Source organism: Rousettus aegyptiacus, unplaced genomic scaffold (assembly GCF_014176215.1).
Source record: "Rousettus aegyptiacus isolate mRouAeg1 unplaced genomic scaffold, mRouAeg1.p scaffold_m13_p_4, whole genome shotgun sequence".
NCBI lineage: Eukaryota > Metazoa > Chordata > Mammalia > Chiroptera > Pteropodidae > Rousettus > Rousettus aegyptiacus.
Window position 1 is genome coordinate 122,024,647 of NW_023416307.1, and position 15,541 is coordinate 122,040,187.

At 38.3% G+C, this 15,541-nt stretch overlaps 1 protein-coding gene and 1 pseudogene across 2 annotated transcripts in view; one reads left to right on the forward strand and one right to left on the reverse strand.

Annotated features, from left to right (window-relative positions):
* The window catches only part of MKRN2 (makorin ring finger protein 2), a 35,600-nt gene that overhangs the window by 4,873 nt on the left and 15,186 nt on the right, over positions 1-15,541 (forward strand). The window lies entirely within an intron of this gene.
* On the reverse strand, positions 5,892-5,959 carry LOC118602291 (annotated as a pseudogene).

The following is a 15,541-nucleotide window of genomic DNA, read 5'->3' on the forward strand; positions in this document are numbered from 1 at the left end:
CTTCTGGTCGTCTCCTACCATGGTTTTTTCAGAAAATCTTGTTTAGTTTCTCCAAAAGAAACCATTAATTACTTGTTAGATCTTACTTTATGGAACTGTTTATTTAGCCGCTTTGAGCCTATTCTCTTTCAGTATTTATGAGTTTACTAATCTCAATCTCTGTCATTCAGACTTGGTTCTTGGCACTTAATTTTTTTTATTTAATTTTTTTACTTTTATACCTTCAAAGATCAAAAATTACCACATTTGAGGATGATTGAAATAGTGTTGCAATCTTCAGTAGCATTTTCCAGAAAGAATTATTAAACCGTTTAGAAGTGTAATACACTTGTGTCCAGGATTCCCAAAACCACCCATCCATCCGGAGATTGGCTAGAAAGACACACAGGACTCAGCATATAGTTGTACTCAAGGCTAAGATTTATTTCAGTGATGAAGGAGTCACAGCTGGATCACAAGGGAAAAAGACACAGGCAGCATTTGGAAGAACCCATATGCAGGCTTCCTGTCTTCACTCCCTCCCATACAGGGTCACACAGCACGCTTTGCTCCCACTGGCAAAAAGGCAGCAACATGTGCCCAGGTGAGTCCATTAGAGAGTCATTTCCCAGGCTGGTCAACCTCCACCACACTCACAGAAGGAAAGCAAATGTTCAGCATAAACCATGTTACACAGTTAAAGCACAAGAGCCAGTCTTATCACTTAGGGAAATTTTATATCATTGTAGAGAACTGTTTAATAGCCAAGTGGCAGATGCTAAGCATTGTCCAGCCTTGTAAGCAGGCCTCTCTGAGGATAGCAGGTTCTGACCTGCTCTGTTAACTCTTTTCTACACACTTAAAATCACACTTGTTATTGTGAATAACAAGATCCCTTTGGTATAGGCCTTTTTAAAAACATTCCTCTTAAGTTTCTTTAAAAAATTTTTTTTTTGTTTTTCAGTTATAGTTGACATGCAATATTATGTTGGTTTCCGGTATACAACATAGTAATTAGACATTTATATATCTCACAAAGTGATCACCCTGATAAGTCTAGTACCCATCTAACACCATACATGGTTATTACAGTACTGTTGACTATACTCCTTATGCTGTACTGCCATTCAGTGACTTTTTTTATAACTGCTTTTTTGTACTTTTTTTTTTTTTTAATTTTGTTAAGAGTTTATTTCAGCCAAACTGATGACATATGCTGTGGAGCAAGATTTCATATGCCCTTTTTTTGGACTTCTTAATCCCTCGCCTTTTGTCACCCATTCACCCACCCCCTCCCATCAGGCATCCATCAATTTGTTTTTTGTCTGAGTTTGTTTTGTTTATTTTTCAGATTCTGCATATGAAATCATATGGTATTTGTTTTTCTCTGACTTATTTCACTTAGCATAATACTCTCTAGGTCCATCCATGTTGTCATAAACAACAAGATTTCATTCTTTTTTATGGCTAAGTAATATTCCAGTGTATATATTTACCACATCTTTATCCGTTTGTCTATCAGTGGACACTTAGATTGCTTCCATTTCTTGCGTTATTGTAAACAATGCTGCAGTGAACATAGGGGTGTGTATATCTTTTAGAATTAGTGTTTTGGATTTCTTCAGATAAATACCTCGAAGTAGAATTGCTGGGTAATATGGTAGTTCTATTTTTAATTTTTTGAGGAACCTTCCTGCTGTTTTCCATAGTGGCTGTACCAGTTTATAATCACCAACAGTGTACAAGGATTCCCTTTTCTCCACATTCTCAGCAATACTTGTTATTTTCGATTTATTGATAGCCGTTCTGACAGGTATAAGGTGATATCTCATTGTGGTTTTTTGTTTGCGTTTCCCTGAGGATTAGTGATGTTGAGCATCTGTATGTCCTCTTTGGATGTCTGTTCACATTCTCAGCTCATTTTTTATTCGGATTGGGGTTTTATTTTGATAAGTTGTATGAGTTCCTTATATTTTTTGGATATTAATCCCTCGTTGGATGAATCATTTGAGATTTGTCTTGTTTCTTGAGAGAGGCCTGCATTATGAGTTTCTCTCTTAGACTACTTTGGCTGTTTCCACAGATTTGGGGTCATTTTGTTCTCATTTTCAGTTGTCTCAAGGTATCTTTATTTCCTTGATCTTATTAACTCATTCATTGTTCAGTAGCTTGTCATTTACCTTCTATGTGTTTTTCAGTTTTTTTCTTCTAATTAATTGCTAGTTTTATCTCAGTGTGATCAGAAAAGATGCTTGATATAATTTCAGTTTTCTTAAATTAGTTGAGACTTGCTTTGTAGCCTAACAGGTGGTCTGTCCTGGAAAATGTTACACGTGCACTTGAAAAAAATGTATATTCTGTAGCTTTTGAATGAAATGGCCTAAAAAAGCCAATTAAATCTAGTAGATCTAATGTGTCATTTAAGGCTGCTGTTTTCTTGTTGATTTTCTATCTGAGTGATTTAGTTATTGATGACAATGGGATGTTAAAGTTCCCTGCTATCCTGTATTAATGTTGCGCTCTTTTATGTTTGTCAGTATTTGCTTTATGTATTTAGGTGCTTCTAAGTTGGGTGTGAAAATGTTTGCAAGAGTTGTATCCTCTTATTGGATTGATCCCTTTATTGTTAGGAAATTTTCTTCTTTGTCTCTTGTTACAGCCTTTGTTTTAAAGTCTATTTTATCTGATACAAGTATCGCTACCCCAGCTTTTTTTTCCTTGCCATTTGCATGAGTTATCTTTTCCATCCCTTTACTTTCAGTCAGTATCTATCGATCTAAAGTGGGTCTATTGGTAGACAGCATGTGTATGGGTCTTGTTTTTATATCTATTCAGCCACTGTGTCTTTTGGATGGGCATTTAATCCATTTACATTGAAAGTTAATTATTGATAGGTATGTGGTGATTGCCATTTTTATTAATTGTTTTCCGATTGTTTTTGTAGTTCTCTGTTCCTTCTTATTCTCTTGTTCTCTTGTTTATTGGTGGCTTTCTCTAGTATTATGTTTGGATTTTTTTCTTTTTCTTTTTTGTATGTATCTTGGTTTGTGGTTACCATGTGCTTCATATGTACCAAACTATGTTTATAGCAGTCTGTTTTAAAGTTGATGGTCACTGAAGTTCAAACACATTCTAAAATCACTACAATTTTTACTCACCCCCTCCACGTTTATGTGTAGTCATTATTTTTTTTTTACTATTTTTGTACATGTAAATTTGTGTGTATGTCTTAATTTTTTGTCGTAATTACATACGCTCTTCCTACTTTTGCTGTTTAACCTTTGTACTACTTTCATAGTTGGTCAATCTATTGTTTTTAAGTTTTTGCCTTAGTGAGAATTTCTTCCTATATTTTCTTATCCATATTTTTTTTATCTTGTCTTCTTAAAGAAATTCCTTTAACATTTCTTAAAAGAGTGATTTAGTGGTGATGAACTGCCTTAGCTTTTTCTTGTCTGGACAACTCTTTATCTCACCTTTGATTCTAAAATATTGCTTTGCTGAGTAATCTTGGTTGTAGGTCTTTGCCTTTCATCACTTTGAATATTTTATGCCAGTCCCTTCTGGTCTTCAAAGTTTCTGTTGAGTAATCATCTAACAGTCTTAGGGGAGTTCCCTTATATATAACTAATTGCTTTTCTCCTGCTACTTTTAAGATTCTCTGTCTTTAACCTTGGACATTTTATTTATTACTATTTTTATTTATTTATTTATTTATCGTAGTGACATTGGTTAACAAAATCCAGTAACTTTCAAGTGTGCAATTCAACAGTAAGGTGTATGTATGTATGTATGTATGTACGTACATACGTATGTATGTATATCGCATTGTGTGTTCACCTTAGATTTCTTTCTGTCACCACATATTTGATCCCTTTTACCCCATCTCCCTCCCTGCTCCTCCCTACCGTCTGGTAACCACTAGTCTATTGTCCATGTCCATGAGTCTCTGTCTCGTTTGTTTGTTTCTTTTATGTTTATATCCCACACATAAATGATATGTGATTTTCAGCTTTTTCTCTCTGGCTTATTTCCCTTAGCATGATTATCTCAAGGTCCATCCATGTTGTCACAAATGCAGTATTTCATCTCTTCTTATGGTTGAGTAATATTCCATTGTATATGTGTACCACATCTTCTTTATCCAGTCATCTATTGTAGGACACTACATTTGCTTCCATGTCCTGGCTACCGTGAATAATGCTGCTATGAACATCGGTGTGCAAATATCTTTTCAGATGTATGTTTTCAAGTCTTTAGGGTAAATACCCAGTAGAGGGATTGCTGGATCATAGGATAGATCAATTCTTAGTTTTTCGAGGAACCTTTATACAGTTTTCTATAGTGGCTGTACCAATTTGCAGTCTCACCAACAGTGTTCCTTTTACTCTGCATCCTCTCTAACACTTGTTATTACTGTCCTGTTAATAGTCTGTTACTGTCCTATTGTAACAGGTGTAAGATGGTATCTCATTGTTAACCTTGGGCATTTTAATTATAATATGTCTTGGTGTGGGCTTCTTTGAGTTCATCTTCTTTGGGAGTCTCCGCTCTTCCTGGACCTGGATGTCTATTTTCTTTGCCACGCTAGGGAAGTTTTCAGTCATTATTTCTTCAAATAGCTTTCAATCCCATGCTCTATGTCTTCTGGTACCCATATGATATGAATGTTGGTACATTTGTTGTCCCAGTGGTCCCCAACTTTTTGGTACCAGGGACCAGTGCTCCTATGAGAATCTAATGCCTGATGATGTGAGATGGAGTTGAGGTAGTGACGCTAGCATTGGGGAGCGGCTGCAAATACAGATGAAGCTTCACTCACTGGCCTGCCACTCACCTCTTGCAGTGCTTCCCAGTTCCTAATAGGCCACAAACTGCTACTGGTCCGCAACCAGGGGTTGGTGACCCCAGCCTTAAACTGTCTTCATTTTCAAAAATCTTTTTTGTTTTTGCTGTTCCAATTGGGTGTGTTCTGCTACCTTGTCTTCCAGATTGCTGATTCTGTTTTCTACTTCATCTAGTCTATTAATTCCCTCTAATGTAGTTTTCATTTCAGTTATTTCTGAATGGTTAATTTCTTACTGATTCTTTTTTATGTTTTCCGTTTTTTGTCGAAGTTCTCACCGAGTTCATTTTTCTTCCCTAACTTCAGTGAGCATCCTTATAACCAGCATTTTTAATTCTGTATCCGGTCGATTGTTTATTTCCATTTTGTTTAGTTATTTTTCTGGAGTTTTGTCCTGTTCTTTAATTTGGGACATGTTTCTTTGTCTCCCCATTTTGGTTGATTCCCTGTGTTTGATTTTATGTGGTAGGTAGATCTGTTTTATCTCCCAGCCTTAGCAGAATGCCTTTATGTAGTAGGTGTCCTGTGGGGCCCAGTGGTACCATCTTCTTGGTCACCTGAGTCTGGTGCTCCAGGGTGTCCTTTGTATGGGTTGTGTGTGCTCTCTGTTGTAGTTGAACCTAGATTGCTGTTGGCACATCTGTGGGTGGGGTTTACCCTCAGGCTGACTGGCTGTGAGGGCTGGCCATGACTGCAGTGGACAAGCTGTTGTGTAGCGGGCCAGTCTCATGGAACAGGAGTCATTTTAGTGTGCTCTAGTGCCAGCCAGGTCCACCTTTCAGGTATGTCATTTGTGGAGCTAGTTGGGTGGTGCTCTAGTGTGGTCTAAAGGTGGCCACCAGGTATGTTGGTTCTGAAGTCTCTTGGGAGGAGCTCTGGTGCAGCCCAATGTCTGTCACCACTCAGACCACCTACTAAGTGTTACAGTATGCTCTGCAGTTGGTTGACACTTGTGCTTAGAGACACTTGGGAGGTTCTGTGCTGCGAACCAAGGCCAACTACCATTTGTCCTGGGCTTTAGACCCCAATACTTGCCACTGCTTATGCCAGGCTTGGGGCCACCTGATAGGAGTTAACATTGCAAGCTGATAACAGATACTACACTTGATCTTAGTCAAAAGGCTGAGAAGCGATTACAGTGCAAGTTGAGACTGCTTGTTGCTTGTGCTGGGCTCAGGGCTGCTTATCAAGAGTTAAGGGTACACCAAGGCTAGCCACTGCTCGTTTGGGGTTTTTAGGCCTTTGAAAGAAATTAAGAAAGTCCATAGCACAAGCTGAGGGAGGCCACTTGTGCGGAAAAGCCACTAGAAGCAGCTCAACTCTGGTATGTGAGTTGGGAGGGGTGGGATCTCAGGGAATCACCAGGACAGGGTGCACAGTGCTAGTCAGGTTAATGGAGAACAGAGATTTGGCCCACTTGGGCTGGATCTGTTGGGTTGGCTCAACAAAGGAGCAGTGGTGCCTGTCAGCACGTCTGTCCCCAGAGATAGCTGCCCTGATACTTGCTTTTCCAGGCCTCACCCTGAAGCTAATCAGTTTAGTTCCTCCCTGTATGTCCCTGGCATTTTTTGAGTTGCTTCCTCTTTGTTGGGGCTTAGAGCAAATTTGTGAGCAAGGAAGTCAGTGTGTGGGCCCCGCAAGAGGAGAACCTAGGTCTCCAGCTGCCCTCCCTGTCACTCAGATCCAGTCCTTGCTGGTTCTCATAGTCAGATGTTAATTGGGATATCTCTTCTGGCACTGGAGTCCTGGGCTAGGCTCCCTCGCTCTTTGGGGCGAGCGAGGGGATACCGCTGCAGCCAAGAAGATATCTCTTCTGGTCTTTAACTGCCACACTGTGGGTATGGGGCCTGCCCTTTTTGCATTCCACCCCTCCTACCAGTCTCATGGCTTCTCCTTTATATTCTTAGTTATAGGACTTGTGTTCAGGTAGTCCTCAGGTGGTTCTCAATAAGGATTGTTCTATAATTTAGTCGTAATTTTGATGTGGTCATGGGAGGAGGGGAGCACAGCATTTACCAACTCCTCCATCTTGTCTGGTCTCTTAAGTTTTTAACAAAGATTGCCCTTAATTAGTTACACTCTGTGCCATTTTCTTCCTGTCTTTCTTGTCTCCCTCCTTCCTCCTTTCCTTTTTTCCTTAGCCTACACCAGACTTATAGCAAATTACCAAACACTCTCTGTTCTAGAGGAAGACCTGCAAGGGGCTGTTGCCTGGGAAAAGCCTAACTGATCACCTAATAAAGATTATAGGGAGGCACCTCAATATAGTCACTTAAGTCACAGGGTCCAGAAATTTGCTTTTGTTGGTATACTCAGAGGTGGCTCATGCTAGCCAAACTCAGAGGAGACTGACATCAAAACTGAAATACCTTTTTATCATTTTCCTGGGAGAAAAAAAACTGCAAGGTGGACTTGGTCGACACTTCCTCTGTTTTTAGGGAGGTGAACAGGTGAAGAAAGTTAGATGAATGCTTGGAAAGCGAGGAGGAATGAAAGGTCTTCAAATCTCAGAGCCTCCAGCCGAGGCAGTCTCCCAGGCCCATGGTAGGTTTCTGATGTGAAGCGTGAATTGTCACTTGCATTGTCTTCTAGTGCTTTGGAAAGGACAGTCTGAGCCTCTTGGGCCTTCCTGACCTACCTTAGAAACCATTCCTGCCTTCCGTTGTCAAGCCTTTCTCCTTTTCCAGGTAGAACCATATAATTGCTTAGGTTCAGTGGCATTTAGTGATAATTCCAGATGTGCTTTCCTAAAGTTATTACCAGTCATTCTTCATTAGAGACTGATGTTCCTGACTGTGTTCATGAGCACTAGCTCTCTTGGGTCAGGGTCCCCAGATTGGGAAGCACCATACCATGTGGCTGCCACCAGTGAGTCTGGGATTGGAGGAGGGAAGGTGCAGTTTGGGCTAGAGGGGTGAGACGGCTCCTTGGACCAGTCAGGACTCACTCCTGCTGGTCCATGAAGGAAGGTGGGTTATAGCAGTTCAGTGCAATGAAAGATGGAGTACCATGTTTTGCACAGGGGCCAAAATATGGACAAAGGCAGAGTAACAGGAAAGTCAATTTGAGTGGGAAAAGGTCAGGGCTGAGAAGACCAGAGCTGGGATCCCCTACCTAACAATTGGATATATAAGTCATTATACCTCTCTGAACCTCAGCTTTCCTGTTTGCGTCATAGGCATAATAATGATACTCCTTAGAGTATTGTTAAGATTCAATGAAATAAAGAAGTGAAAGTGTTAGACAGTGTTGATGGCACTGTTTATTAGCTCTTTTGTATTTTTTTCTCATTTCATATATTTCTCATAATATACTTGCTGGGGAGCTCGGGGTGGGGGCTTCTTGCCCAAAAGCCTTCATTCAGTGGGTATATGAGTTATTCCTCTTCAAAATCATACAGGAAGTGGGTAAAAGGTTCAAACCAGATTAATCATGAGTTGATAATGTGAAAGCCGGTGCTGGTACACTCTGAGGGTTTATTCTACCGTTCTATTTTGTATACTTTAGAAACTTTCCATATATATTTTTTTAAATAAAACATGGTTTACAGATAAAAGTTCCTTTACGAAGCAACCTCCTTAAAGGCTTCTCATGTACACTTTCAGCCCTCTCCAGTCTTCTACTCTGTAGCTCAAGTGGCTTTTTCTGAAAACACCTGTGAAAAAGTGTGCTTAATAAGAGTAAACGGTTTTCTTTACGACAGTGCACTCAGAACCTTTCCTCTGCTGCTGTCTATTGTAAATCTCTGAGAAAGACCACTCTGGTTTCCTAAGCTGACTTGATTGTGAGTCCTTTATTTCTTGTTTTGAGACACACTCATCAATATATCAACTAACACTAGGGTATCTTGGAGCACAGTTAGAGTAATAATACTTGTCTCTCAGCAAGCCTGTCCTTACTCCCTTACTACGTCCCACTTCTCTGCCTCTTTTGTTGTTGTTTGCTTGCTATCCTCTCTTCTGGCACATGCTCCTCACACCCACTGGCCTCCCCCTCCACTTTGCAGGCTTTACTTGGGCATGACCTCTACTGGGATGTTGCCTCCTGTTGCCCTACATGAGTCACCCAGCACTTTATACATTGTGATATAGCATAGGTCACTCTTGTAGCTAACTGTTGTTTTGTCAGTGTGTTTTTTTTTACTAGACTTTAATGAAGAGTTGAACTTTAGGGGGTACCCTACTGTATGATAGATAATGTTTACTGAGCATTTTATCTATATTCTTAACCATGCCCTCACCATTATCGGATAGTATTTATAATTTTTTAAAACTAAAACAACTGTTTACTATTATAAAATCAGTATATGTTCATGATAGAAATGGTAGAAAGTACAGATCAGCAAAAATAAGGAAATGAAAATACCACTGTTAGCATGCTATTAAATATCTTTTGAGATTTTTTAAATGCATGTATGTGTATATATATATATTGAATTTTTACCAAAATGAGAGTATACAGTATGTGCTCTTAAAAATATTTTTAATTGTGGTAAAATATACATAACAAATTTATTATCTTAACCATTTTTAAGTGGTTAGTTCATTAGCATTAAGCACATTCAAGATGTTGTGCAGCCATCATCACCATCCATCTCCGGAACTCTTCATCATCCCCAACTGAAATTCTGTCCCCGTTAAACACTAACTCCCCTTTTCCCTCCTCCAGCCTCTAACAACCGCCATTCTACTTTCTGTCTCTATGATTTGACTACTTTAGGGACCTCACATATGTGGAATCATATTGTCTTTGTCTTTTTTTGTCACTGGCTTTTTCATGTAATGTAATATCCTCAAGGTTCATCCATCCATGTTGTAGCATGTGTCAGAATTTCCTTCCTTTTCAAGTTGGAATAATATTTCATGCATGGATAGACCACATTTTGTCTTCATTTATCCATTTATGGACATTGGGTTGTTTCCACCTTTCGGCTATGTGACTAATGCTGCTATGAACATAGGTGTACAATTACTTGAGTTCTTTTTCAGTTCTTTTGTGTATGTACCCAAAAGTGAAATTGCTGGATCATATGGTAATTCTGTTTTTAATTTTTTGAGGAACTGGTATAGTTTTCTATGATGGCTCTACCATTTTACTATATATGCTTTTTCCCCCCTTCTTTAATTCTCCCTGACCTACTGATGTTGCCATCTCCCCTTAAGAACTGGACCTCTGAAGGTGGGGCATCTCCTCCCACATGCTCGCTCACGGTGCGCACCTGAGGCCTGGTGCACCCAGGGCCTGGCGCACATGGGATATGGTCTGTGGCTCCGCCTGGAGCGCATACCCAGGACCTTCTGCGTGTAAAGCAGACATGCTAACCGCTACACTATGGAGCCACCCCTATATATGCTGTTTTATAGAATGCTTTTTTTAGTTAACAATCTTCAACTTTCCATGTCAGTAAAGTTTTATTTACTCTAATACCTAATCTATACTTAACATTTTCCATTTGTTCCAAAAATTCTTTTACATCTGGTTTGTCCAAATCAGAATCTAATCCAGAACTAAATGTTGCTTCTGGTTACTCTGTTGTTTTTGTAATGTCTACTAACCTAGTTTAGTTCCCTCCTTTTAAAATTTTTTTGCTAACTTCTTCATTGAAATACACATACCATAAACTTACCCATTCACAATTCAAAGACTTATAGTAAATTTACAGTGTTATATAACCATCACAATTAAATCTTAGAATATTTTCATCACCCCCAAAAGATTCCTTGTGCCCATTTGCAGTCACTCCCTATTATCCCCTCTCCAAGCCCTAGGCAACCACTTAACTATTCTCTATCCCTTTAGATTTGCCCTTTATTCATGCAACATGCCCTTTGTATCTGGCTTATTTCACCTTCCATGGTGTATTTGAGGTTCATCTATGTTACAGTGTGTGTCATGACTTAAGTCCTTTATATTGCCAACTAATATCCCATTGTATAGGTGTATTGATGGAATTGTAAGTTTCCACGTTAGGGCTATTATGAATAAAGCTGCCACAAACGTTCATGTGCAAGTATTTGTGTGAACATGTTTTCTCTTTTCTTGGGTAAATATTTAGGAGTGGAATCATTGAGTCAAATGGTAAATTTATGTTTATGTTCTTATTTTTAAGAAACCACCAAACTGTTCTCCATACTCAGCTGACCCCTCTCCCTTTATTTATGACACCTGTTAAGGAGACTTGGCCCATATACCACCTCTTCTTTCGTATTTATCTGACTGCTTCCTTATGATTTTTTTAGCTTGTTCCTAATTTTATATCTTATAAACTGGTAGTTAGAGCTGGAATTTTGTGGTATTCAAGTTAAATGTTTTTGGCTAGGATACATCACAGGTTATACTGTATACTTCATATACTGGGTCACATCAGCAGACATATAATATCCGAGTTTCATATTTCCCCACAGGTACTCAGTCCAGCATTTTTTTTTTAAGTGAGGAAAATCATAAACTTGCTTATATTCTTTGGGTTTCTCTATTGGTTGAGTACTTTTGTGTCTTTGTAAGGTACTGTAATATCTGTAGACTTTCCCACATTTCTTAATATTCATAGGGTTTCTCTGCCCTGTGCTTTCTTTCATGTCTTCAAAAACTTTGATAACATCTGAAGGCTTCCTCACATTCCTTACATCCATAAGGTTTCTCTCCAGTGAATTTTCTTTCAGGTCTTTGAAAATTTTTAATATGTGAAGGCAGTTCTATATTCATTACATGCGTTGGGCTTCTCTCCAATGTGTTCTTTCATATATTTGGAAACCTAGATGAGAACTGAAAGTTTCACAACATTGCTTACATTCTTGGATTTCTTGCCAATGTGAGTCTTTTGGGGTGTTTGTAAAGGCACTATAATATAGGTAGGCTTTGTCACGTTATTTACCTTCATAGGCTTTCTCTACAGTGTGATTTTTTTCATGCATTCAGAGAGAACTGAGACAACTGAAAGCTTTACTACATTGTTTACAGTCATAGGGTTTTTGTCCTGTGTGAATTCTTTCATGGTTTGAAGTTTGATATCTGTAGGCTTTTCCACATTGTTTATATTGATAGAGTTTCGCTCCAGTGTGGATTCTTCCATATATTTGAAATGAAGTTGAAGAATTAAAGGTTTTCCCACATTTCTTGCATTAGGTTTTTTCACCATTGTAATTTCTTTCATATTTTTTAATACACTGGTGAGAACCAATGGCCCTCCCACATACATTACATTTATATGGCTTCTCCATAATTCTGATACTCATATGGCTTGTGTCCAGTTTGAATCCGTGTGCATATTATGGGATGAATGATGCATAAAGACTTCCACATACACTGTGTTCCCATAGTTTTACTCCAGGAAGAGTCGTCTTGTTTATATTGAAATTTGAAATAGGCTGAAGTTTTCCTCACATTGACTACCGTCTTTCTTATCACTTATTCTCTCTACCATATGACTTCTTAGTTTTCTCTCCTGGTTTTTGTACTGATCTTTAGTATTTAGTATCATGATCTTTCCATTTTTTTCCCCTTTTGAGGCCAGGTTCCTGAAGGTTTCTCACATCACATCTCCTTCGAGTTTTTTTCTGTGAAGAAAGGATCCAGTAAAGCCAACTCTTCCAGGGTGAAGTTCACAGCCACTTTCTCAAAGTCCACTGAGTCCATTTCTAGGCTTCCTATGTCTCCCTCAGTCCTTCCTACACAGATCACAGGAGGAGAGAAGCTGTAACACGGCCACAAAGGACAGGCAACATGTGATCCTCCCAGCATGTTTGTTGAAAAGACTGTTCTTTCCCCCACTGAATTACCTTGCCGTCTTTATCAGGAGTCAATTAATCATGTATGTGTGATGCTATTTACAGGCTTTTCAAAAAGCTTCCATTAGCCACCTTGAACTCCAGGCTCTCTCTTTTCAACTCAGCAGGACTGCTGTGCTGTACTTGAGGTTCCCCTCCCTGCATCAAGGTCCAGAACATACCTGTAGGCAGAAAGCCAAGCTGAACATGGAGCTCATCTCCTTTGTGTCCCTTCTCTCAAGGACCAGTCTTATGCTGCCTTTTGTCCATGTCTGAAAGCAGCTATTTCATATATTTTTTTCTTTTTTTCTTTTTTCTTTTTTTTTTTTACATTAGAGGGCAGTTTCTGTACTCCATCATAGCTAGAAGCAAAAATCTATTCTCTTTCTTCCTCTCTCTGTTTCAATTTGGATACTTTCTATTGCTATGTCTTCAGGTTTTTTGAGATTTTCTTTTATAGAGCCTAATATAGTAATAAGCTTATACAGTATAATTTTCATTTTAGATAATGAAGTTTTTAGTTCAAGAAGTTCCATTTGGTTCCCTTTATATCTTCAATCTCTCTCTATATTCAGGTTCTTTAAATTCTTCAGCATATTTATTACTGAACATATTTATAATAGCCATTTTTAAATTCCTTGTCTGCTGATTCCATCATCTGTCATTTCTGTTATTGACTAATTTTTTCTTCTGGTTGTGGGTGACATTTGCCTGCTTTTTGTCATGTCTGATAATTTTTGATTCTTGAGCGTTTGAATTTTATTGTCTTCCTTCAAAGAGTGTTAAGTGTTTTGGCTGACAATAATTATTTCCTATCAGGTCAATCCGTTCAAAGCTTGTTTTAGAGTTTTATTAGGATGTGTCTAAAATACTCATTACTTTAGAACTTGTTTATTCTTAATACCAAGGCATGTCCGTCAAGAGTCTCTTTACGTTTGCTCTAACTATTCAACCAGGTCTCTCTAATCTGGACAGAATGAGAATGGCTTCCAGTTATTCCTTCAGGGCCAGAATTAGACATCTCAGTGGACATTAGTGTGTGTGAGTTTGCATGTTTGTGTGTAATTTACTTTTTTTTTTTTTTTGGTGTTACAGTATCTTATTTGATCCTCACCACAACGCAGGAAAGTAGGTAGTGTAATTTTTGTTTTATAGATAAAGGAAGTGAGACCCAGAGAAGTTGGTTTTGTGACTTGCTCATAGGTGGCCATACTGGATCTTGGACCCAAGTGTCTTTGACTCCACTATACCATATCCTGTAAGCTCTATGTGAAAGAGCAGTTTTTCAAAGAATATTTTCTCACTAAGGCTCACATTTTACATGTGTAACATATCTCAAATCAAGAAGATATATCTTAAATAGAGATTTAAGGGATCATTTTTCTTCCAGAAAAGCTGTCATTGAATTAGTTGTGGTGCATCTAAAATCACTCTCTTACCAGTGGAACAGAATCAAGAGTCCAGAAGTAAATCTGTATTTATATGAGCAAATAATTTTCGACTAAAAAGCCAAAAGCATACAATGGAGAAAAGAAAGCCTCTTCAATAAATGGTGCTGGGAAAACTGGAAAGCCACCTGCAAAAGAATGAAACTAGACTTGCTTATCACCACACACCAAAATTAATTCAAAATGGATTAAGGACCTGAATATAAGACCTGAAACAATAAAATGCATGCATAGAAGAAAACATAGGAACTAGACTCAAGGACCTTGGACTTAAAGAAGATTTTATGAATTTGAACTCAAAAGCAAGGGAAGTAAAAGCTAAAATAAATGAATGGGACTACATCAAACTAAAAAGCTTTTGCTCAGCAAAAGAAATTGTCAGCAAGGTTAAGAGACAGCCATCCGAATGGGAAAATATATTTGCAAGCAACACCTCTGATAAGGGCCTAATATCCAAAATATACAAAGAACTCATACGACTCAATAATAACAAAAAAACAAATGATCCAATCAAAAAATGGGCAGAGGACCCAAACAGACACTTCTCCCTAGAGGACATACAAATAGCAAACAAATATTTGAAAAGATGCTCACATGTTAGAATAGCTATAATCAACAGGACAAGTAATAACAAATGCCGGAGATGATGCGGAGAAAAAGGAACTCTTCATACACTGCTGGTGGGACTGCAAATTGGTACAACCACTATGGAAAACCGTATGGAGGTTTCTCAGAAAGCTAAGAATTGATCTACCATATGATCCAGTAATCCCTCTGCTGGATATTTACCCCAAAGACTTGAAAACCCATATTCAAAAAGATATTTCCGCACTGGTGTTCACAGCAGCAGTATTCACAGTGGCCAGGACATGGAAGCAACCAAAGCATCCTATGATAGATGATTAGCTAAAGAAACCGTGGCACATATATACAACGGAATATTACTCAGCTGTAAGAAGAGATGAAATACTGCCATTTGCAATAACATGGATGGACCTCAAGATAATCATGCTAAGTGAAATAAGCCAGACAGAAAAAGTTGGAAATCACATATCACTTATATGTGGGATATAAACCTAAAAGCAGCAAATGAACAGGACAAACAGAGGCTCATGGACATGGACAATAGACTAGTGGTTACCAGAGGGTAGAGGATGGGAGAAGAGGGAGAGTAGAAGGTGTAAAGGCGGTCAAATACATGGTGACAGAAAGAAATCTAACTATGAGTAAATCTAACACAGTAAATATATATATGCCTTACTGTTAAAGTGTACAGATGAAACTGGATTTCGTTAACCAATGTCACCATAAAAAATTAATTAAAAATAAATAAAAGTGTAATAGTAAGTAAATAAAGTCACTGTCTTAGAATCATGGACATATGTATATCTCCAGTTTTTGATAGAGCCTTGATACATAAATATGCATAATAGTATTTGTATGCCAGGTTCAAAAATATGGCGACTGTATAAAACAAAGTATACTCATTAAAGTTTTATGCT